Genomic DNA, 22,213 nt, shown 5'->3' on the forward strand with positions numbered 1-22,213 from the left:
TTTTGGGCGGGTAGATCTCGCAAAAGTACGCAAAATAAAAAAAATCGCGTAAATCGGACGTGCGAGCGCAATGTTATGACCGTTTAAAGGGCTTTATAGAATTTAGAGCGCTAGGAATAACAGATGCGATCATACCAGCACTAACGCACCGGATCCAATCAGAACTCCGAAGTTAAGCGTGCTTGGGCGAGAGTAGTACTAGGATGGGTGACCCCCTGGGAAGTCCTCGTGTTGCATCCCTCCTTTTGTCGCTTTTAACTAAATATTTTTTATCACTAGATTTTTACTGAAGATGAATGAAAATTGTGCACCAATTTGGATAAATATTGTAATTGAATGCGATAACAGGTGTTTTTTTCGAAAATCGGCTCGGCCAAACCGCCTTGCGGCAGTTTGGGCGGGTAGATCTCGCAAAATACGCAAAATAAAAAAAAAATCGCGTAAATCGGACGTGCGAGCGCAATGTTATGACCGTTTAAAGGGCTTTATAGAATTTAGAGCGCTAGGAATAACGGATGCGATCATACCAGCACTAACGCACCGGATCCCATCAGAACTCCGAAGTTAAGCGTGCTTGGGCGAGAGTAGTACTAGGATGGGTGACCCCCTGGGAAGTCCTCGTGTTGCATCCCTCCTTTTGTCGCTTTTAACTAAATATTTTTTATCACTAGATTTTTACTGAAGATGAATGAAAATTGTGCACCAATTTGGATAAATATTGAAATTGAATGCGATAACAGGTGGTTTTTTGAAAATCGGCTCGGCCAAACCGCCTTGCGGCAGTTTGGGCGGGTAGATCTCGCAAAAATACGCAAAATAAAAAAAAATCGCGTAAATCGGACGTGCGAGCGCAATGTTATGACCGTTTAAAGGGCTTTATAGAATTTAGAGCGCTAGGAATAACGGATGCGATCATACCAGCACTAACGCACCGGATCCCATCAGAACTCCGAAGTTAAGCGTGCTTGGGCGAGAGTAGTACTAGGATGGGTGACCCCCTGGGAAGTCCTCGTGTTGCATCCCTCCTTTTGTCGCTTTTAACTAAATATTTTTTATCACTAGATTTTTACTGAAGATGAATGAAAATTGTGCACCAATTTGGAGAAATATTGTAATTGAATGCGATAACAGGTGTTTTTTCGAAAATCGGCTCGGCCAAACCGCCTTGCGGCAGTTTGGGCGGGTAGATCTCGCAAAAGTACGCAAAATAAAAAAAAATCGCGTAAATCGGACGTGCGAGCGCAATGTTATGACCGTTTAAAGGGCTTTATAGAATTTAGAGCGCTAGGAATAACAGATGCGATCATACCAGCACTAACGCACCGGATCCCATCAGAACTCCGAAGTTAAGCGTGCTTGGGCGAGAGTAGTACTAGGATGGGTGACCCCCTGGGAAGTCCTCGTGTTGCATCCCTCCTTTTGTCGCTTTTAACTAAATATTTTTTATCACTAGATTTTTACTGAAGATGAATGAAAATTGTGCACCAATTTGGATAAATATTGTAATTGAATGCGATAACAGGTGTTTTTTCGAAAATCGGCTCGGCCAAACCGCCTTGCGGCAGTTTGGGCGGGTAGATCTCGCAAAAGTACGCAAAATAAAAAAAAATCGCGTAAATCGGACGTGCGAGCGCAATGTTATGACCGTTTAAAGGGCTTTATAGAATTTAGAGCGCTAGGAATAACGGATGCGATCATACCAGCACTAACGCACCGGATCCCATCAGAACTCCGAAGTTAAGCGTGCTTGGGCGAGAGTAGTACTAGGATGGGTGACCCCCTGGGAAGTCCTCGTGTTGCATCCCTCCTTTTGTCGCTTTTAACTAAATATTTTTTATCACTAGATTTTTACTGAAGATGAATGAAAATTGTGCACCAATTTGGAGAAATGTTTTTCATTGAATGCGATAACAGGTGTTTTTTCGAAAATCGGCTCGGCCAAACCGCCTTGCGGCAGTTTGGGCGGGTAGATCTCGCAAAAATACGCAAAATAAAAAAAAATCGCGTAAATCGGACGTGCGAGCGCAATGTTATGACCGTTTAAAGGGCTTTATAGAATTTAGAGCGCTAGGAATAACGGATGCGATCATACCAGCACTAACGCACCGGATCCCATCAGAACTCCGAAGTTAAGCGTGCTTGGGCGAGAGTAGTACTAGGATGGGTGACCCCCTGGGAAGTCCTCGTGTTGCATCCCTCCTTTTGTCGCTTTTAACTAAATATTTTTTATCACTAGATTTTTACTGAAGATGAATGAAAATTGTGCACCAATTTGGAGAAATATTGAAATTGAATGCGATAACAGGTGTTTTTTTCGAAAATCGGCTCGGCCAAACCGCCTTGCGGCAGTTTGGGCGGGTAGATCTCGCAAAAGTACGCAAAATAAAAAAAAATCGCGTAAATCGGACGTGCGAGCGCAATGTTATGACCGTTTAAAGGGCTTTATAGAATTTAGAGCGCTAGGAATAACAGATGCGATCATACCAGCACTAACGCACCGGATCCCATCAGAACTCCGAAGTTAAGCGTGCTTGGGCGAGAGTAGTACTAGGATGGGTGACCCCCTGGGAAGTCCTCGTGTTGCATCCCTCCTTTTGTCGCTTTTAACTAAATATTTTTTATCACTAGATTTTTACTGAAGATGAATGAAAATTGTGCACCAATTTGGATAAATATTGAAATTGAATGCGATAACAGGTGGTTTTTTGAAAATCGGCTCGGCCAAACCGCCTTGCGGCAGTTTGGGCGGGTAGATCTCGCAAAAATACGCAAAATAAAAAAAAATCGCGTAAATCGGACGTGCGAGCGCAATGTTATGACCGTTTAAAGGGCTTTATAGAATTTAGAGCGCTAGGAATAACGGATGCGATCATACCAGCACTAACGCACCGGATCCCATCAGAACTCCGAAGTTAAGCGTGCTTGGGCGAGAGTAGTACTAGGATGGGTGACCCCCTGGGAAGTCCTCGTGTTGCATCCCTCCTTTTGTCGCTTTTAACTAAATATTTTTTATCACTAGATTTTTACTGAAGATGAATGAAAATTGTGCACCAATTTGGATAAATATTGTAATTGAATGCGATAACAGGTGTTTTTTCGAAAATCGGCTCGGCCAAACCGCCTTGCGGCAGTTTGGGCGGGTAGATCTCGCAAAAATACGCAAAATAAAAAAAAAATCGCGTAAATCGGACGTGCGAGCGCAATGTTATGACCGTTTAAAGGGCTTTATAGAATTTAGAGCGCTAGGAATAACGGATGCGATCATACCAGCACTAACGCACCGGATCCCATCAGAACTCCGAAGTTAAGCGTGCTTGGGCGAGAGTAGTACTAGGATGGGTGACCCCCTGGGAAGTCCTCGTGTTGCATCCCTCCCTTTTGTCGCTTTTAACTAAATATTTTTTATCACTAGATTTTTACTGAAGATGAATGAAAATTGTGCACCAATTTGGAGAAATGTTTTTCATTGAATGCGATAACAGGTGTTTTTTCGAAAATCGGCTCGGCCAAACCGCCTTGCGGCAGTTTGGGCGGGTAGATCTCGCAAAAGTACGCAAAATAAAAAAAAATCGCGTAAATCGGACGTGCGAGCGCAATGTTATGACCGTTTAAAGGGCTTTATAGAATTTAGAGCGCTAGGAATAACGGATGCGATCATACCAGCACTAACGCACCGGATCCCATCAGAACTCCGAAGTTAAGCGTGCTTGGGCGAGAGTAGTACTAGGATGGGTGACCCCCTGGGAAGTCCTCGTGTTGCATCCCTCCTTTTGTCGCTTTTAACTAAATATTTTTTATCACTAGATTTTTACTGAAGATGAATGAAAATTGTGCCACCAATTTGGAGAAATATTTTAATTGAATGCGATAACAGGTGTTTTTTCGAAAATCGGCTCGGCCAAACCGCCTTGCGGCAGTTTGGGCGGGTAGATCTCGCAAAAGTACGCAAAATAAAAAAAAATCGCGTAAATCGGACGTGCGAGCGCAATGTTATGACCGTTTAAAGGGCTTTATAGAATTTAGAGCGCTAGGAATAACGGATGCGATCATACCAGCACTAACGCACCGGATCCCATCAGAACTCCGAAGTTAAGCGTGCTTGGGCGAGAGTAGTACTAGGATGGGTGACCCCCTGGGAAGTCCTCGTGTTGCATCCCTCCTTTTGTCGCTTTTAACTAAATATTTTTTATCACTAGATTTTTACTGAAGATGAATGAAAATTGTGCACCAATTTGGAGAAATATTGAAATTGAATGCGATAACAGGTGTTTTTTCGAAAATCGGCTCGGCCAAACCGCCTTGCGGCAGTTTGGGCGGGTAGATCTCGCAAAAGTACGCAAAATAAAAAAAAATCGCGTAAATCGGACGTGCGAGCGCAATGTTATGACCGTTTAAAGGGCTTTATAGAATTTAGAGCGCTAGGAATAACAGATGCGATCATACCAGCACTAACGCACCGGATCCCATCAGAACTCCGAAGTTAAGCGTGCTTGGGCGAGAGTAGTACTAGGATGGGTGACCCCCTGGGAAGTCCTCGTGTTGCATCCCTCCTTTTGTCGCTTTTAACTAAATATTTTTTATCACTAGATTTTTACTGAAGATGAATGAAAATTGTGCACCAATTTGGATAAATATTGAAATTGAATGCGATAACAGGTGTTTTTTCGAAAATCGGCTCGGCCAAACCGCCTTGCGGCAGTTTGGGCGGGTAGATCTCGCAAAAATACGCAAAATAAAAAAAAATTCGCGTAAATCGGACGTGCGAGCGCAATGTTATGACCGTTTAAAGGGCTTTATAGAATTTAGAGCGCTAGGAATAACGAATGCGATCATACCAGCACTAACGCACCGGATCCCATCAGAACTCCGAAGTTAAGCGTGCTTGGGCGAGAGTAGTACTAGGATAGGTGACCCCCTGGGAAGTCCTCGTGTTGCATCCTCTCCTTTTGTCGCTTTTTAACTAAATATTTTTTATCACTAGATTTTTACTGAAGATGAATGAAAATTGTGCACCAATTTGGATAAATATTGAAATTGAATGCGATAACAGGTGTTTTTTCGAAAATCGGCTCGGCCAAACCGCCTTGCGGCAGTTTGGGCGGGTAGATCTCGCAAAAATACGCAAAATAAAAAAAAATTCGCGTAAATCGGACGTGCGAGCGCAATGTTATGACCGTTTAAAGGGCTTTATAGAATTTAGAGCGCTAGGAATAACGAATGCGATCATACCAGCACTAACGCACCGGATCCCATCAGAACTCCGAAGTTAAGCGTGCTTGGGCGAGAGTAGTACTAGGATAGGTGACCCCCTGGGAAGTCCTCGTGTTGCATCTCTCCTTTTGTCGCTTTTAACTAAATATTTTTTATCACTAGATTTTTACTGAAGATGAATGAAAATTGTGCACCAATTTGGAGAAATATTGAAATTGAATGCGATAACAGGTGTTTTTTCGAAAATCGGCTCGGCCAAACCGCCTTGCGGCAGTTTGGGCGGGTAGATCTCGCAAAAGTACGCAAAATAAAAAAAATCGCGTAAATCGGACGTGCGAGCGCAATGTTATGACCGTTTAAAGGGCTTTATAGAATTTAGAGCGCTAGGAATAACAGATGCGATCATACCAGCACTAACACACCGGATCCCATCAGAACTCCGAAGTTAAGCGTGCTTGGGCGAGAGTAGTACTAGGATGGGTGACCCCCCTGGGAAGTCCTCGTGTTGCATCCCTCCTTTTGTCGCTTTTAACTAAATATTTTTTATCACTAGATTTTTACTGAAGATGAATGAAAATTGTGCACCAATTTGGATAAATATTGAAATTGAATGCGATAACAGGTGGTTTTTTGAAAATCGGCTCGGCCAAACCCCCTTGCGGCAGTTTGGGCGGGTAGATCTCGCAAAAATACGCAAAATAAAAAAAAATTCGCGTAAATCGGACGTGCGAGCGCAATGTTATGACCGTTTAAAGGGCTTTATAGAATTTAGAGCGCTAGGAATAACGAATGCGATCATACCAGCACTAACGCACCGGATCCCATCAGAACTCCGAAGTTAAGCGTGCTTGGGCGAGAGTAGTACTAGGATGGGTGACCCCCTGGGAAGTCCTCGTGTTGCATCTCTCCTTTTGTCGCTTTTAACTAAATATTTTTTATCACTAGATTTTTACTGAAGATGAATGAAAATTGTGCACCAATTTGGATAAATATTGTAATTGAATGCGATAACAGGTGTTTTTTCGAAAATCGGCTCGGCCAAACCGCCTTGCGGCAGTTTGGGCGGGTAGATCTCGCAAAAATACGCAAAATAAAAAAAAATCGCGTAAATCGGACGTGCGAGCGCAATGTTATGACCGTTTAAAGGGATTTATAGAATTTAGAGCGCTAGGAATAACGGATGCGATCATACCAGCACTAACGCACCGGATCCCATCAGAACTCCGAAGTTAAGCGTGCTTGGGCGAGAGTAGTACTAGGATGGGTGACCCCCTGGGAAGTCCTCGTGTTGCATCCCTCCCTTTGTCGCTTTTAACTAAATATTTTTTATCACTAGATTTTTACTGAAGATGAATGAAACTTGTACACCAATTTGGAGAAATGTTTTTCATTGAATGCGATAACAGGTGTTTTTTCGAAAATCGGCTCGGCCAAACCGCCTTGCGGCAGTTTGGGCGGGTAGATCTCGCAAAAGTACGCAAAATAAAAAAAAAATCGCGTAAATTGGACGTGCGAGCGCAATGTTATGACCGTTTAAAGGGCTTTATAGAATTTAGAGCGCTAGGAATAACGGATGCGATCATACCAGCACTAACGCACCGGATCCCATCAGAACTCCGAAGTTAAGCGTGCTTGGGCGAGAGTAGTACTAGGATGGGTGACCCCCTGGGAAGTCCTCGTGTTGCATCCCTCCCTTTGTCGCTTTTAACTAAATATTTTTTATCACTAGATTTTTACTGAAGATGAATGAAAATTGTACACCAATTTGGAGAAATGTTTTTCATTGAATGCGATAACAGGTGTTTTTTCGAAAATCGGCTCGGCCAAACCGCCTTGCGGCAGTTTGGGCGGGTAGATCTCGCAAAAGTACGCAAAATAAAAAAAAATCGCGTAAATTGGACGTGCGAGCGCAATGTTATGACCGTTTAAAGGGCTTTATAGAATTTAGAGCGCTAGGAATAACGGATGCGATCATACCAGCACTAACGCACCGGATCCCATCAGAACTCCGAAGTTAAGCGTGCTTGGGCGAGAGTAGTACTAGGATGGGTGACCCCCTGGGAAGTCCTCGTGTTGCATCCCTCCCTTTGTCGCTTTTAACTAAATATTTTTTATCACTAGATTTTTACTGAAGATGAATGAAAATTGTACACCAATTTGGAGAAATGTTTTTCATTGAATGCGATAACAGGTGTTTTTTCGAAAATCGGCTCGGCCAAACCGCCTTGCGGCAGTTTGGGCGGGTAGATCTCGCAAAAGTACGCAAAATAAAAAAAAAATCGCGTAAATTGGACGTGCGAGCGCAATGTTATGACCGTTTAAAGGGCTTTATAGAATTTAGAGTGCTAGGAATAACGGATGCGATCATACCAGCACTAACGCACCGGATCCCATCAGAACTCCGAAGTTAAGCGTGCTTGGGCGAGAGTAGTACTAGGATGGGTGACCCCCTGGGAAGTTCTCGTGTTGCATCCCTCCTTTTGTCGCTTTTAACTAAATATTTTTTATCACTAGATTTTTACTGAAGATGAATGAAAATTGTGCACCAATTTGGAGAAATATTGAAATTGAATGCGATAACAGGTGTTTTTTCGAAAATCGGCTCGGCCAAACCGCCTTGCGGCAGTTTGGGCGGGTAGATCTCGCAAAAGTACGCAAAATAAAAAAAAATCGCGTAAATCGGACGTGCGAGCGTAATGTTATGACCGTTTAAAGGGCTTTATAGAATTTAGAGCGCTAGGAATAACAGATGCAATCATACCAGCACTAACGCACCGGATCCCATCAGAACTCCGAAGTTAAGCGTGCTTGGGCGAGAGTAGTACTAGGATGGGTGACCCCCTGGGAAGTCCTCGTGTTGCATCCCTCCTTTTGTCGCTTTTAACTAAATATTTTTTATCACTAGATTTTTACTGAAGATGAATGAAAATTGTGCACCAATTTGGATAAATATTGAAATTGAATGCGATAACAGGTGGTTTTTTGAAAATCGGCTCGGCCAAACCCCCTTGCGGCAGTTTGGGCGGGTAGATCTCGCAAAAATACGCAAAATAAAAAAAAATTCGCGTAAATCGGACGTGCGAGCGCAATGTTATGACCGTTTAAAGGGCTTTATAGAATTTAGAGCGCTAGGAATAACGAATGCGATCATACCAGCACTAACGCACCGGATCCCATCAGAACTCCGAAGTTAAGCGTGCTTGGGCGAGAGTAGTACTAGGATAGGTGACCCCCTGGGAAGTCCTCGTGTTGCATCTCTCCTTTTGTCGTTTTTAACTAAATATTTTTTATCACTAGATTTTTACTGAAGATGAATGAAAATTGTGCACCAATTTGGATAAATATTGAAATTGAATGCGATAACAGGTGGTTTTTTGAAAATCGGCTCGGCCAAACCCCCTTGCGGCAGTTTGGGCGGGTAGATCTCGCAAAAATACGCAAAATAAAAAAAAATTCGCGTAAATCGGACGTGCGTGCGCAATGTTATGACCGTTTAAAGGGCTTTATAGAATTTAGAGCGCTAGGAATAACGAATGCGATCATACCAGCACTAACGCACCGGATCCCATCAGAACTCCGAAGTTAAGCGTGCTTGGGCGAGAGTAGTACTAGGATAGGTGACCCCCTGGGAAGTCCTCGTGTTGCATCTCTCCTTTTGTCGCTTTTAACTAAATATTTTTTATCACTAGATTTTTACTGAAGATGAATGAAAATTGTGCACCAATTTGGAGAAATATTGAAATTGAATGCGATAACAGGTGTTTTTTCGAAAATCGGCTCGGCCAAACCGCCTTGCGGCAGTTTGGGCGGGTAGATCTCGCAAAAATACGCAAAATAAAAAAAAAATCGCGTAAATCGGACGTGCGAGCGCAATGTTATGACCGTTTAAAGGGATTTATAGAATTTAGAACGGTTGGAATAATGGATGCGATCATACCAACACTAACGCACCGGATTCCATCAGAACTCCGAAGTTAAGCGTGCTTGGGCGAGAGTAGTACTAGGATGGGTGACCCCCTGGGAAGTCCTCGTGTTGCATCCCTCCCTTTGTCGCTTTTAACTAAATATTTTTTATCACTAGATTTTTACTGAAGATGAATGAAAATTGTGCACCAATTTGGACAAATATTGTAATTGAATGCGATAACAGGTGTTTTTTCGAAAATCGGCTCGGCCAAACCGCCTTACGGCAGTTTGGGCGGGTAGATCTCGCAAAAATACGCAAAATAAAAAAAAATCGCGTAAATCGGACGTGCGAGCGCAATGTTATGACCGTTTAAAGGGCTTTATAGAATTTAGAGCGCTAGGAATAACGGATGCGAACATACCAGCACTAACGCACCGGATCCCATCAGAACTCCGAAGTTAAGCGTGCTTGGGCGAGAGTAGTACTAGGATGGGTGACCCTCTGGGAAGTCCTCGTGTTGCATCCCTCCTTTTGTCGCTTTTAACTAAATATTTTTTATCACTAGATTTTTACTGAAGATGAATGAAAATTGTGCACCAATTTGGACAAATATTGTAATTGAATGCGATAACAGGTGTTTTTTCGAAAATCGGCTCGGCCAAACCGCCTTACGGCAGTTTGGGCGGCTAGATCTCGCAAAAATACGCAAAATAAAAATAAATCGCGTAAATCGGACGTGCGAGCGCAATGTTATGACCGTTTAAAGGGCTTTATATAATTTAGAGCGCTAGGAATAACAGATGCGATCATACCAGCACTAACGCACCGGATCCCATCAAAACTCCGAAGTTAAGCGTGCTTGGGCGAGAGTAGTACTAGGATGGGTGACCCCCTAGGAAGTCCTCGTGTTGCATCCCTCCTTTTGTCGCTTTTAACTAAATATTTTTTATCACTAGATTTTTACTGAAAATGAATGAAAATTGTGCACCAATTTGGAGAAATGTTTTTCATTGAATGCGATAACAGGTGTTTTTTCGAAAATCGGCTCGGCCAAACCGCCTTGCGGCAGTTTGGGCGGGTAGATCTCGCAAAAGTACGCAAAATAAAAAAAAAATCGCGTAAATCGGACGTGCGAGCGCAATGTTATGACCGTTTAAAGGGCTTTATAGAATTTAGAGCGCTAGGAATAACGGATGCGATCATACCAGCACTAACGCACCGGATCGCATCAGAACTCCGAAGTTAAGCGTGCTTGGGCGAGAGTAGTACTAGGATAGGTGACCCCCTGGGAAGTCCTCGTGTTGCATCCCTCCTTTTGTCGCTTTTAACTAAATATTTTTTATCACTAGATTTTTACTGAAGATGAATGAAAATTGTGCACCAATTTGGAGAAATATTGAAATTGAATGCGATAACAGGTGTTTTTTCGAAAATCGGCTCGGCCAAACCGCCTTGCGGCAGTTTGGGCGGGTAGATCTCGCAAAAGTACGCAAAATAAAAAAAAATCGCGTAAATCGGACGTGCGAGCGCAATGTTATGACCGTTTAAAGGGCTTTATAGAATTTAGAGCGCTAGGAATAACGGATGCGAACATACCAGCACTAACGCACCGGATCCCATCAGAACTCCGAAGTTAAGCGTGCTTGGGCGAGAGTAGTACTAGGATGGGTGACCCTCTGGGAAGTCCTCGTGTTGCATCCCTCCTTTTGTCGCTTTTAACTAAATATTTTTTATCACTAGATTTTTACTGAAGATGAATGAAAATTGTGCACCAATTTGGAGAAATATTGTAATTGAATGCGATAACAGGTGTTTTTTCAAAAATCGGCTCGGCCAAACCGCCTTGCGGCAGTTTGGGCGGGTAGATCTCGCAAAATACGCAAAATCAAATAAACAATCGCGTAAATCGGACGTGCGAGCGCAATGTTATGACCGTTTAAAGGGCTTTATAGAATTTAGAGCGCTAGGAATAACGGATGCGATCATACCAGCACTAACGCACCGGATCCCATCAGAACTCCGAAGTTAAGCGCGCTTGGGCAAGAGTAGTACTAGGATGGGTGACCCCCTAGGAAGTCCTCGTGTTGTGCATCCCTTCTTTTGTCTCTTTTAACTAAATATTTTTTATCACTAGATTTTTACTGAAGATGAATGAAAATTGTGCACCAATTTGGAGAAATATTGAAATTGAATGCGATAACAGGTGTTTTTTCGAAAATCGGCTCGGCCAAACCGCCTTGCGGCAGTTTGGGCGGGTAGATCTCGCAAAAATACGCAAAATAAAAAAAAAATCGCGTAAATCGGACGTGCGAGCGCAATGTTATGACCATTTAAAGGGCTTTATAGAATTTAGAGCGCTAGGAATAACGTATGCGATCATACCAGCACTAACGCACCGGATCCCATCAAAGGTCTAGAGGGTTATGACTTAGTGGGTTTACTGGTTTGGTTCCCGAGGATTTCGGGTGCGTTCTGAGTACTTGATTGGAAACTTGATTTTAGTCGTTTGGGGGGCGACCGAATCAGGGTGGTCTCCGTTGGAAATTCTGAGGTCACGGATGGGTTCGTAGCATGTTTTTACTTGTGTCTGCATGTTTGGTTTGTATCCGGGAGGTCTCGGATGGATGTTGGGATCTTGGGCTGAAACGTGGTGAAACCAGAGTCTTTTTGGTTTCTGATGTCTCGCCAAAGCAGAATGGATTCGCCCCTGCAGGTCCGCCCAAGTAGAACTTGGCCCACAGGAGCGGAAATTTGAGTCATTTAATGAAGTCTGCCCCAGTGGGCGAGAATCCGCTAAGGCTGGACCGCGGAAGCTACATTCCCTTTGCCCAACGATGGTCACTGAATCAGAAACTTTATTTCATGCCCCAACTTTGAACCATTATTCCCATTCACCAAAAATCTAATCCTAAGGAGTGTTGTGGGCGATTTTTGAAGAAGTGTGGTGGAATCATCACGGGGTAAGTCTTTATGCCTTATTCTAGCAATTTATTCTTGATTTATTAGCATCCATGGTGTTCATGAACTATGGGGAAGATGGGTATGGAAACCTGGACTTGTGATATTAAAACCCTTTTTATCTAATTGAGTATTGATTTGGCTAATCATTGTTTCCTACTATTTAATCGTGAGGAAATTAGATTCTAGGCTTAAATCTCCGTTTGTTTCAAAAATTCAATTATGGAATCAGGGTTCCTTACTAAATTGGGAGTTTTGGTGTAATTGATGAAACTGAGGGACAAATTGTGACTAGAACTCCATGAAATTAAGGTTAATGACTATTTAGACTAGGGTAGTGTAATTTCGCCCTTAATTTTTGTTTTTGCCCTCGTGGTTCGTTAGGGGTATTTTGGGTAACTTTCCCACCGGACTCTTTTTCCGAATAGTTGATAATGTTGTGGTCATTTACTTACTTAGAATTTATGTTATTAGACTTTGATTGTTTTGAGGCGCTTCAGAAAGGGAAGGCTCAGATGGAGTAGTACGTGGTTCCTGTTCGGCAATTGAGGTAGGTTACGACTTACTTTAGTTATACTTTGATTAGTGAAACGTATGTATGCGTCGAATTGACGGGAGAAAGCAAGATTAGGTCTTCGGACATGATGTTGGGATGGATAAACATTTAGGTTGGTATGACTTCTGATAATGTGTACTTGTTTATATGTTTGGAGTGATGTGGTGTGATAGATTCACTATAGTGATGCAAACTCGATGTTGATTCCATTTCCATGGTTGTTGTGATTTATACAATTCTTGATGTGGCTTCTGGTGTTATGATTTCCATAGCATGTTCATTGGCATTGATTGCATTTATACACTCATACATGAAGGAAATGGTGTGGAAACGATGTGATGAAAGAAATTTGGTACTGATGATGAAAGATTTATGGTAACTATGAAAGAAAATGTGACACCTTGATGAAAGCATTATGTGAATTCATGTGTTACACCTCGGACATTTCGGGTTGTTGTGCTGTGAATAGACTAATGCAAGCTTAAGGTGAACATAAGTCCACGTGACCTTAAGGAGGGTATTTGGTAGCTTAAAGGTGTATACTACAAGATTTTGAAGGATTACGAATCGGAGAAATTAAACTTGTGAAGGAAGTGAAGCATAAGTTGTGTTTGTGAAGGTTTAGCGATTATCGAGGTAACAATGTTTAGTAATGTCTTAAGGAGAAGCTATAGGGCTCCTTAGATGGTTAATGAAGTGTTAAACAAGTGCCAAGAAGGTTCTGCAAGGATTGGAGGTTGAATGAAGCGGCTAGAGCAAGTTTCGGGAAATTTCAGATTGTACGGCCATTTGTACGGACCGTATAATTTATATGGCCTGTATAATGGTCCGTAGAATGCTTCCAGAGGAGAGTGACCCCTGGTAGGATTATACGGTCCAATTGTATAGACCGTATAATTTATATGGCCCGTATAATTGGCCGTATAACCGGGTTGAGTCACTTTTTTCTCTTTTCATATATGCACGATCCCTGTTCCAAATTTTCATTTCCCACACTCTCCACACCTTTTGAGAGCTCTAGAATATTCCACACACCATATTAACACAAATCCAAGGGAAATCAAGGATTAAACACCAAGAATCAAGTGAATCAAGTGCAAAGAGGCTCACTAGGGTTTGTAGAAGTCAAGAATTCCTTTGGTATTGAAGTTGGGGTTTTTCTCTAGTGAAGTATCTTTATCCAGGTTTCATTTCTACATGATCAAAGGTGAGTTTTACATCCATTCCATGTTATTAAAGTATTTGAGTGGTTGAATGACTTGGATGAGAGAAGAAAATAGAATCTGAGCTCAAATATGGAAATAATGATATGTTGAGTAGTGAGTTAACTCAAGTCATGATTCTTAGTATGCTATGAGTATAATCTTGTTATGAATGATACTAAAGGTGTTGAGGAAGTATTATACGTAAATGAATATGGTGTTCTGTTGTAATTATGGTTATGAATGACTTTGAAAAAGAGTTTTGAGGGTTGAACAATGTTTAACTTGAAGAATTTTATTAATTATGATATTATGGGTGTTGCTATTGATGTTTGGGAGTTGTTTAATGTATGGAGAAAGTTGTCGAAACAAAGGAAATGCTGCCCAATTTTCGTTAGCCTTTTAGCCGCTTTAGCTTAAAATTAAGCGTGTTTCTAATGATCTAACCTTAGCACAAATTCTTTTGAATGTAGAGTTGTGAGCTTGGAAGGAGAGCGATTAGTTATTAAGAAGACATAAAGGTATGTTAAGGTTAGTCCTCTTTCTTTCAAAGGCATGACTTCTATATTATGCTTTCCTCTCTATATTTCCATGACCTTCTTACATCCCAAAGGATGAAAGTTAAAGATTCTCAAGAGTTTTTTATGAGAAAGAGATAAGATGTGTTCTATAATAATAGCGATGATGATGATTTTACTTTTAGAGATTCCAAATCTTATGAATTGATGCTAATATCAGCTTTATGATCTTATTTTCATAATTTCCTTGATGTTATTCATTTTTGGCCATCTCACCTCATGATATTAGTTCCTTCAAGGTGAGACCTAGTGATGATGTTTGATCCATAATATAATCGGAGGTCACCGACCTTACGTCACTCCGATATGATTGTGGCTTTAGTTGGGCTCACATGCATGCTTATTTTCATATATGATTATACCGAGCCTAGTTGGCCCGACAGACACCACTACGCTGGGCGTAAGTGGGTGGCTTATGGATGATAATAGTTGCACCGGGCATAATTGGCCGGGCAGTCACCACTAGTGGGCGGCGTGAGATGACTATCCCAGACGCGAGATACCCGGACGCGGGCTAGTGATGATGATGATGATGATGATGTGTGTGTGTGCGCGCATATGTGTTATGATGTGGATTTTAAGAGTAAAAGTTAGCATGCATGGTATCCGCCTTAAGAGGCAATTATATGTGCAGGTTATCTCCTTCTCTCATGTTCCTTATTTCTTTATTATGTCATTATTCATGCCTTACATATTCACTACAATATTCGTACTGACGTCCCTTCTTTTGTGGGCACCGCGTTCATGTCCGCTGGTAGACAAGGAGGCGGTCCAGATCCCTATGAGCATTATCAGTAGGCACACGGGAGCACTCCACTTCTCCGGAGTTGCCGTTTATTGGTATATTCTTTTGTGTATTTATTTGGGGCATGGCGGGATCCTGTCCCGTCCTTATGATTTCAGTGCTCTAGTTAGAGGCTCGCAGATACATGTATGTGGGTAGTAGTTGTCTTATGATCTATTTAGTGTATGTTTTGCACATCATTTTGTAGCCTCGAGGGCCTATGTACATGTATATCTTGAGATGTAATTGAATATTGTTTCATAGTAAGCTTGTATTGAGAATGGTGTATGTTCAGGTTGAGTTGATGATATGATAGGTCTGAAAGGTGGTGCTCGGTGGCCTAGCTCCGGGTACCCGTCATGGCCCTTTAGTTGGGTCGTGACACCGTGATCCAAGGATTGTTCCAGAGCGGAAGCTATGTGTGCTCATGATCTGATGGGACGTTTCGGAGTGAGTGGTACATGGATGCTATGGGTTCCCCGTGGGTCATGACTGCCGAGACGTCGATATTCCGTCGGGAGCATGTGTGTACAGATTGAGATACTGGCCATTGAATTGCATGACGTTCATTTCATCTCATTGCATACATCATCATCACATGTTACATAGATTGACTAGATTGTTAGTTGTATTCGTGATTGTGGTTACTTTGAGGCAATATTAGAACCACTTGTGTTTAGGTGTTTCACTTGAGGCTATGATCCAGTTGGTGATCTTCTTTGAATTGAGTGGTTATTTGTGCCTATCTTTTTATCTTGTTGATTTTGTGCTTATATGCGTGAACTAATCTTAGTCGGCCTATGATGCTTATCAATACGTGTGTGTAGTGATACCACTCTTGCTGCACTTTTCCTGAGTGCAGATTTTGAGGCAGGACCTTCTGCCAAACCCCGATTCTAGCCTTAAGGCTATTCGCTGCTATGATCCTGAGGGTGAGCTACCTACCTGCCATGCAGCCCTGGAGTTCCTTCCTATTTGTCTACTACTATTCCATTAGACATTTTCATTTGTATTTCAGACATATGTATTATTCTTAGACATTGTTAGTTAGTTGTTCTTGTACGGTGACTTCATTTCTGGGGATTGTATTATAACTTAGTATCTTCCGCACTTATTATTTATGGTATTGACTTTAGACTTATTACTATTGATCAGGTTATTTAAGTCTTTTTCATAATTTAATAAGTAGTGAATTAAGGGGATGGTTCGCCCACTAGGGGAGTTAGTGTGGGTGCCATCACGATGGAAGTTTGGGTCGTGAAAAGTTAGTATCAGAGCTTTAGGTTCACCTATCTCATCTGCATAAGAACATGTCTAGTATAGTCTTGTGGATCGGCACTAGGAAAACTCTAATTATTTCTTCCCTTTCGTGCTACTTGATTCTAATTGGTATCTAGTTGGTTCAAATTAGTATCTGATTTCTCCTTCTATTCTCTCACAAATGGTGAGGATTCGTGCTAGAGCAGCAGTTGATGAGGCACTATTACCGGCTTTTGGGGCCGCAGCACGTGCTAGGACCCAGGCTAGAGGCCGTGAATGGGGTAGAGGCAGAGGGGCAGCATCGGCTAGGGGTAGTGCAACCGTGGCTGGTCAGGCCCGCTATAGATCAATCTCTCCCGAGCAATCAACCGGTCATGATGAGGAGGCGGAGTTAGGACCAGCACCAACTTAGCTTGACATTATAGCTACTCCAGTGTTGTCCGATGCTTTGGTTCATGTGCTGAACCTGCTTGAGGGATTGACTCAGGCAGGTGTGTTACCGGCTGCACCAGATGGTCAAGGGGTGAGATTAGTTGAGCAGATTCCAAAAAGGTTCCGTGCTCCAGAGGCACAGCCTGCTGCGGCTGTGGCTCCACGTATGGATAAGATTCCAGAACCAAACCTTTTCCCTAGACCCATGGCAGGCCCGGTGATGACCGGTGAGGAGCATGATTTGTTTTGGAGGTTCACTAAAATGAAGCCTCCCGTCTTTTACGGCACCCAGCAGGAGGATGCCTATGAGTTTATCAGCGACTGTCATGAAAGACTCCACAAGGTGGGGGCAGTAGAGAGCCACGGGGTTGAGTTTGTGACTTTTCAGTTATTGGGTAATGCCAAGCTATGGTGGAGAGCGTACGTTTAGTGCAGACCTACTGATTGACTCCGTTGACATGGACTCAATTTTATCACATCTTTTTAGAGAAGTACGTCCCATGTACATTGAGAGATAGAAGGCGTGATGAGTTTAGTCACATTGAGTAGAGAGGTTCATCAGTTGCCGAGTATGAGGCTCATTTTCACTCTTCGTCCAGATATGCACTTTAGTTGCTACCTATAGAGGCGGAGAGAGTGAAGAGATTTTTCAAGGGGTTGAACACTGCTTTGAAGTTGTCAGCTCTTCAGTTAGGCAGGGGCTTTATTCCAAGAGGTAGTTGATCATGTCACTACAATTGAGTCTGTGAGATAGGATAACTTTGGTAAGAGTAATGATAAGAAGGCCCCGTAAGGGGGGCGGCTTCAGTGGTTCAATCTCCAGAGGGTAGGGCCAGTATGGGCAGAGTTCCCAGATCTATTCCAGTCGCCCGATTCAGTCGGCTATGCAGACATCAGTTGGCGGGTCTTCAGGGCCCAATACTTCAAGGCAACAAGCGGGGTCGTATTCCAGATTCTCTGATCATGGTGGGTATTCGGGTTCTTGAGTTTTTGTTCAGCGACTTGTGCTTGACCAGTGATATTAGAAGTGTGGAGGGCCGAGGCATTTCAAGAGGAACTGTCCCTAACTCAGATAGAAGGGTCAGAGTACTCAGTACCAGACCCCCAGAGCACCAGCTTCATCTACTGGAGTGGTGGATTTTATGGTAGAGGCCGTGCACAACCTGGGAGGGGTGGCCACACATCTGGTAGAGATGGCACCCAGCCTAGTAGAGGAGGATCTCAGTCAGGTAGGGGTAGACATCATCCATGTAGGGGCGGAGCACAATCGGGTCAGGGTGGTCATGGAGTTTTGTAGGCTAACAAGGGACGGGTTCATTTCTATGCTTTTCCTGGCATACCAGAGGCCGAAGCTTCCGATGCAATTATCACAGGTAATATCTCTGTCTGTCACAGGGTGGCTTTAGTGTTATTCGACCCGGGTTCTACTTTCTCTTATGTGTCTACATATTTCTCTATGGGTTTGGATATGATTTGTGATCTACTTGACGTGCCTATTCATGATCTACCTTGATCGGAGATTCTGTTGTTGTAGATCGAGTCTATCGATCTTGTACGGTTACGTTTATAGGTTATGGTATGTGGGTAGACTTGGTGATTCTTGATATGGTAGATTTCGATGTAATCTTGGGTATGAGTTGGTTGTCTCCTTACCATGCGATTTTGTACTGTCGCGCTAAGACAGTCACTCTAGCTATGCCAGGTATTCCTAGATTTAGGTGGAAGGGTACTTACTCCCTCCCCGAAGAAGATTATTTCATTCTTTCGAGCCAGAAAATTAGTGGATAGAGAATGTCTGGCCTACTTGACCTATATTCGTGATACCAGTGCTGACACTCCGTTACTTGAGTTTGTTCCTGTGGCAAGCGAGTTCGTGGAGGTGTTTCCTACGGACCTGCCGGGTATGCCACCCAATCGTGATATCGATTTGTACATTTATTTGGAGCTGAGGACTCATCCTATTTCTATTTCGCCATATCGGATGGCACCGACTGAGTTGAGAGAGTTGAAAGAACAGTTGCAAGATCTCCTTAGAAGGGGTTTCATTAGACCGAGCGTCTTCCCTTGGGGCACTCCTATGCTTTTTGTGAAGAAGAAGGATAGATCGATACGGATGTGTATTGATTACAACAAGTTGAACATGGTCACTGTTAGAAATAAGTATCCTATTCCCCGCATTGATGATCTGTTTGACCAGCTTCAGGGAGCTTCCGTGTTTTCTAAGATTGATTTGAGGTCGGGCTATCATCAGTTGAAGATCAGGCCAAGGATATTCCTAAGACGGCCTTTAGGACTCGTTATGGTCATTACGAGTTCCTTGTTATGTCTTTCGGGCTTACTAATGCCCTGGCAGCTTTTATGGACCTGATGAATGGTATTTTCAAGCCATACTTGGATTCCTTCGTCATACTGTATTCGTGCAACAAGGAAGATCATGAGTAACACTTGAGGATTGTACTTGGATTGTTGAAGGAAAAGGAACTTTATGCTAAGTTTTCTAAGTGTGAGTTTTGGCTCGAATCAGTAGCATTCTTGGGGCTTGTTGTATCAAAGGACAGGATTACGGTGGATCCTAAGAAGATTGAGGCAGTACGAGATTGGGCTAGGCCCACTTCAGTGAATGAGATCCGGAGTTTTGTGGGTCTCGCCAGTTATTACCGTTGGTTTGTGAAGGATTTTCTTTGATAGCTTTCCATTTAACTCATCTGACTCAGAAGAATGTGCCTTTTCAATAGTTCGATGAGTGTGAAGGGAGTTTCAAAAAGTTCAAGACTCTATTGACTTCGGCTTCTATTTTATCTTTACTAGTTGAGGGGAAGGATTTAACCGTGCATTATGATGCTTTGTGTATAGGTTTGGGTTGTGTTCTAATGCAGGATGGTAAGGTTATTGCCTATGCTTCGAGGCAATTGAAGGTTCATGAGAAGAACTACCCCACCCACGACTTGGAGTTAGAGGCAGTAGCTTTTTCTTTGCAGATTTGGAGGCACTACTTGTATAGGGTCAATTGTGAGGTTTACAGCAATCACCATAGCCTTCAATATGTGTTAAGGGGAGGTCTTCGCTTTTGGATCAGATTAAGGCAAAGAAGTTCGAAGATGCTAAGTTGTGCAAGATTCATGAAAAAATGTTGAGTGGAGAGGCCAAGGAGGCATTCTAGATAGTGAGAGGGTTTTGAGGATTAAGGGTCGTGTTTGTGTTCCTCGGGTTGGTGGCTTGATTAGGTTGATTTTAGAGGAGGCTTACAGTTCTAGATATTCTATTTATTCTAGTGCTACCAAGATGTATCGTGATATGAGATAGCACTATGGGTGGGGTAGGATGAAACGTATATTGTTGAGTTCTGATACAAGCCATGCACTCACCAAACAGTATATGAGGGACCTGGTCGTGTACTAGTTCCTTTTATGTAATGCAGTACGAGAATCAACACAAGATTTTTACGTGGAAAACTCCTTGCTCAAAGAATTAAAAATCACGACCTACCCCTGTAGGATTTCAACTCTACTAACCGAGCAACTTAGGTTACAACTCTATCGTAAGCTAGGAATTAACTCTCATAATCTCTCACCCTTACAATAACGCTTATGCAAGCCTCACCCTTCATTACCCCTAGCCAAGCACACTAATGCATCTAGACGTACCCCAACCTAGTGTACCACTCAAAGGCACCCTTTGAGAATTCACCACCGTGACTAACTCTAGCTACACATTAATACACCTAAGAAAACTCTAGCCTAGTGTACCACTCAAGAGCTTGTGGAAGGAACCTTGAGAATTTTGGACACCTACAAACAACTTCTTTTCACGGAAGAGTAGGTTTACATTTTAAGCACAAAAGAACAAAGACTAAACAACCTAAGGACCTAAAACATCTTCAGTTCTGGACCTGGTCCTTCGGGTTGCTGTAGCTCTATTCTTGAGGAACACCTTGAAAGGTGGAGTCTTGCACTTTCGATGGAGTAATTTTCGAATTGTACAAGAATGAATCTTCTCTTGGAAGATGATGTCTTTATATGCACGGAGAGGGAGAGAGAGAGAGAGAGAGAGAGAGAGAGAGAGAGAGAGAGAGAGAGAGAGAGAGAGAGAGAGAGAGAGTAGAGATAACCACTTCTGAGATCTGGACCATTAATTAGTCAGCCTTGATGAGGTACTGCTGTACAGCTGCATTGTACTTTTCAGCCACTCACTTTATAGCTGTGGATTTGGGCTTTCAGCTTCAGTGACCAGAACCTTTATCTGGAGGAACTTGGTTCCTCATCTGTTCTTCGAGCACGTTGTAAGTACTGGATACACTGTCAGTAGCTCTATAGCTGCATTGTTAGCTGAGCAGGCTGGAGACCTGATCCCATCTGGTCCTTCTGAATCAACATATCTTGTCTCTCATAAATGAGCAATTCCTGCAGGCATCTGATCCTTCAAGGAGCATATTAGACAAGCAGCATATGAGATATCATAAGGTTAACTAAGTTCAGACAGATGAACCTAATTATATCTAGTTTCTTAAGGTTTGTCATGTCATCAAAACATATCATTTCTTATCAATTTCCCCCCTTTTGATGTTGACAAAGCGACATCCCTTGTATTCTCCCTAAGGACCAGATCCCTTATCCAGATACCTCATTTGTTCCCCCTAAGACTAAGACCTCGTAGTAATCTGGTTCTTTGAATAAGGTTTGTCAAATTATCAAAACATGTCATGACATATCAATTTCCCTCGTTTTGATGATGATGAACATATAATTGATATTCCCCTGAGAACCAGATTTCCACCTGTTCCCTCTGCGGATCAGACCTATCTTTCAATCACAACAATAGCAGTATGGAGGACCTGGTTACCCTCACTTGCCCAGCTTACAGACCTCTTCACCCTGTCTTCCATATATGTCTCTCTCATATATATCAATTAGTCCCTTGAGTAAGATGTACGGAGAGAACAAATTAAAGATCGGGTCTCTCTCTGGTTATTCACAGTTTGACAATCATCAAAACATAGAATACACTTTATTTCCCCCTTTTTGATGATGACAAACTTGTAGACGATATTTCCCTTGAGAACCAGATCTATCAACATGGCAGCAACCAACTATCAAATCCCAGATCTATCTCATAGCAACATGTTAGTAGCGGCAGCAGCAAACTATCAATCCCCCACCTGGAATTAGAATACTTTCCCTTTTTGGCATCATCGAAAAGAGTAAATACGGTAGCACAAGAAAAAAGAAGTTTAGCAACATTAACTCATGGCCACTGGGGCAACACAACATAGGCAATACTCAATAACAAACAAGCATTGCATAGATCAGAGAAAATTCCCACTATGAT

The 22,213-nt window shown here is 42.6% G+C and overlaps 29 non-coding genes across 29 annotated transcripts; all 29 read left to right on the forward strand.

Moving 5' to 3' along the window:
• Positions 1 to 121: 121 nt before the first annotated feature.
• Positions 122 to 240, forward strand: LOC132601009 (5S ribosomal RNA). The gene has a single exon (XR_009567461.1). It is a non-coding gene; the product is annotated as a 5S ribosomal RNA (ribosomal RNA).
• A 273-nt stretch (positions 241 to 513) lies between these two features.
• Positions 514 to 632, forward strand: LOC132600866 (5S ribosomal RNA). Its single transcript, XR_009567335.1, has one exon. It is a non-coding gene; the product is annotated as a 5S ribosomal RNA (ribosomal RNA).
• A 272-nt stretch (positions 633 to 904) lies between these two features.
• Positions 905 to 1,023, forward strand: LOC132600867 (5S ribosomal RNA). Its single transcript, XR_009567336.1, has one exon. It is a non-coding gene; the product is annotated as a 5S ribosomal RNA (ribosomal RNA).
• Positions 1,024 to 1,295: 272 nt separating this feature from the next.
• Positions 1,296 to 1,414, forward strand: LOC132600884 (5S ribosomal RNA). The gene has a single exon (XR_009567353.1). It is a non-coding gene; the product is annotated as a 5S ribosomal RNA (ribosomal RNA).
• Positions 1,415 to 1,686: 272 nt separating this feature from the next.
• On the forward strand, positions 1,687 to 1,805 carry LOC132600868 (5S ribosomal RNA). Its single transcript, XR_009567337.1, has one exon. It is a non-coding gene; the product is annotated as a 5S ribosomal RNA (ribosomal RNA).
• A 273-nt stretch (positions 1,806 to 2,078) lies between these two features.
• LOC132600870 (5S ribosomal RNA) lies at positions 2,079 to 2,197 on the forward strand. Its single transcript, XR_009567339.1, has one exon. It is a non-coding gene; the product is annotated as a 5S ribosomal RNA (ribosomal RNA).
• A 273-nt stretch (positions 2,198 to 2,470) lies between these two features.
• Positions 2,471 to 2,589, forward strand: LOC132600885 (5S ribosomal RNA). The gene has a single exon (XR_009567354.1). It is a non-coding gene; the product is annotated as a 5S ribosomal RNA (ribosomal RNA).
• A 272-nt stretch (positions 2,590 to 2,861) lies between these two features.
• LOC132600871 (5S ribosomal RNA) lies at positions 2,862 to 2,980 on the forward strand. Its single transcript, XR_009567340.1, has one exon. It is a non-coding gene; the product is annotated as a 5S ribosomal RNA (ribosomal RNA).
• Positions 2,981 to 3,253: 273 nt separating this feature from the next.
• LOC132600872 (5S ribosomal RNA) lies at positions 3,254 to 3,372 on the forward strand. Its single transcript, XR_009567341.1, has one exon. It is a non-coding gene; the product is annotated as a 5S ribosomal RNA (ribosomal RNA).
• Positions 3,373 to 3,646: 274 nt separating this feature from the next.
• On the forward strand, positions 3,647 to 3,765 carry LOC132600873 (5S ribosomal RNA). The gene has a single exon (XR_009567342.1). It is a non-coding gene; the product is annotated as a 5S ribosomal RNA (ribosomal RNA).
• Positions 3,766 to 4,038: 273 nt separating this feature from the next.
• Positions 4,039 to 4,157, forward strand: LOC132600874 (5S ribosomal RNA). Its single transcript, XR_009567343.1, has one exon. It is a non-coding gene; the product is annotated as a 5S ribosomal RNA (ribosomal RNA).
• A 272-nt stretch (positions 4,158 to 4,429) lies between these two features.
• On the forward strand, positions 4,430 to 4,548 carry LOC132600893 (5S ribosomal RNA). Its single transcript, XR_009567360.1, has one exon. It is a non-coding gene; the product is annotated as a 5S ribosomal RNA (ribosomal RNA).
• A 273-nt stretch (positions 4,549 to 4,821) lies between these two features.
• LOC132600996 (5S ribosomal RNA) lies at positions 4,822 to 4,940 on the forward strand. Its single transcript, XR_009567450.1, has one exon. It is a non-coding gene; the product is annotated as a 5S ribosomal RNA (ribosomal RNA).
• A 275-nt stretch (positions 4,941 to 5,215) lies between these two features.
• LOC132601051 (5S ribosomal RNA) lies at positions 5,216 to 5,334 on the forward strand. Its single transcript, XR_009567497.1, has one exon. It is a non-coding gene; the product is annotated as a 5S ribosomal RNA (ribosomal RNA).
• A 271-nt stretch (positions 5,335 to 5,605) lies between these two features.
• On the forward strand, positions 5,606 to 5,725 carry LOC132601047 (5S ribosomal RNA). The gene has a single exon (XR_009567493.1). It is a non-coding gene; the product is annotated as a 5S ribosomal RNA (ribosomal RNA).
• Positions 5,726 to 5,998: 273 nt separating this feature from the next.
• Positions 5,999 to 6,117, forward strand: LOC132600950 (5S ribosomal RNA). Its single transcript, XR_009567405.1, has one exon. It is a non-coding gene; the product is annotated as a 5S ribosomal RNA (ribosomal RNA).
• A 272-nt stretch (positions 6,118 to 6,389) lies between these two features.
• Positions 6,390 to 6,508, forward strand: LOC132600875 (5S ribosomal RNA). The gene has a single exon (XR_009567344.1). It is a non-coding gene; the product is annotated as a 5S ribosomal RNA (ribosomal RNA).
• Positions 6,509 to 6,782: 274 nt separating this feature from the next.
• Positions 6,783 to 6,901, forward strand: LOC132600876 (5S ribosomal RNA). Its single transcript, XR_009567345.1, has one exon. It is a non-coding gene; the product is annotated as a 5S ribosomal RNA (ribosomal RNA).
• A 273-nt stretch (positions 6,902 to 7,174) lies between these two features.
• On the forward strand, positions 7,175 to 7,293 carry LOC132600877 (5S ribosomal RNA). Its single transcript, XR_009567346.1, has one exon. It is a non-coding gene; the product is annotated as a 5S ribosomal RNA (ribosomal RNA).
• Positions 7,294 to 7,567: 274 nt separating this feature from the next.
• On the forward strand, positions 7,568 to 7,686 carry LOC132600862 (5S ribosomal RNA). Its single transcript, XR_009567332.1, has one exon. It is a non-coding gene; the product is annotated as a 5S ribosomal RNA (ribosomal RNA).
• A 272-nt stretch (positions 7,687 to 7,958) lies between these two features.
• On the forward strand, positions 7,959 to 8,077 carry LOC132600914 (5S ribosomal RNA). The gene has a single exon (XR_009567374.1). It is a non-coding gene; the product is annotated as a 5S ribosomal RNA (ribosomal RNA).
• A 273-nt stretch (positions 8,078 to 8,350) lies between these two features.
• Positions 8,351 to 8,469, forward strand: LOC132601052 (5S ribosomal RNA). The gene has a single exon (XR_009567498.1). It is a non-coding gene; the product is annotated as a 5S ribosomal RNA (ribosomal RNA).
• A 273-nt stretch (positions 8,470 to 8,742) lies between these two features.
• On the forward strand, positions 8,743 to 8,861 carry LOC132601053 (5S ribosomal RNA). Its single transcript, XR_009567499.1, has one exon. It is a non-coding gene; the product is annotated as a 5S ribosomal RNA (ribosomal RNA).
• Positions 8,862 to 9,134: 273 nt separating this feature from the next.
• On the forward strand, positions 9,135 to 9,253 carry LOC132601020 (5S ribosomal RNA). The gene has a single exon (XR_009567472.1). It is a non-coding gene; the product is annotated as a 5S ribosomal RNA (ribosomal RNA).
• A 272-nt stretch (positions 9,254 to 9,525) lies between these two features.
• On the forward strand, positions 9,526 to 9,644 carry LOC132600926 (5S ribosomal RNA). Its single transcript, XR_009567383.1, has one exon. It is a non-coding gene; the product is annotated as a 5S ribosomal RNA (ribosomal RNA).
• Positions 9,645 to 9,916: 272 nt separating this feature from the next.
• LOC132601054 (5S ribosomal RNA) lies at positions 9,917 to 10,035 on the forward strand. Its single transcript, XR_009567500.1, has one exon. It is a non-coding gene; the product is annotated as a 5S ribosomal RNA (ribosomal RNA).
• Positions 10,036 to 10,309: 274 nt separating this feature from the next.
• On the forward strand, positions 10,310 to 10,428 carry LOC132601031 (5S ribosomal RNA). Its single transcript, XR_009567478.1, has one exon. It is a non-coding gene; the product is annotated as a 5S ribosomal RNA (ribosomal RNA).
• Positions 10,429 to 10,700: 272 nt separating this feature from the next.
• LOC132600938 (5S ribosomal RNA) lies at positions 10,701 to 10,819 on the forward strand. Its single transcript, XR_009567393.1, has one exon. It is a non-coding gene; the product is annotated as a 5S ribosomal RNA (ribosomal RNA).
• A 273-nt stretch (positions 10,820 to 11,092) lies between these two features.
• On the forward strand, positions 11,093 to 11,213 carry LOC132601057 (5S ribosomal RNA). Its single transcript, XR_009567503.1, has one exon. It is a non-coding gene; the product is annotated as a 5S ribosomal RNA (ribosomal RNA).
• The last annotated feature ends 11,000 nt before the right edge of the window (positions 11,214 to 22,213 follow it).

This window comes from Lycium barbarum, chromosome 6 (assembly GCF_019175385.1).
Source record: "Lycium barbarum isolate Lr01 chromosome 6, ASM1917538v2, whole genome shotgun sequence".
Taxonomy (NCBI): Eukaryota; Viridiplantae; Streptophyta; class Magnoliopsida; order Solanales; family Solanaceae; genus Lycium; species Lycium barbarum.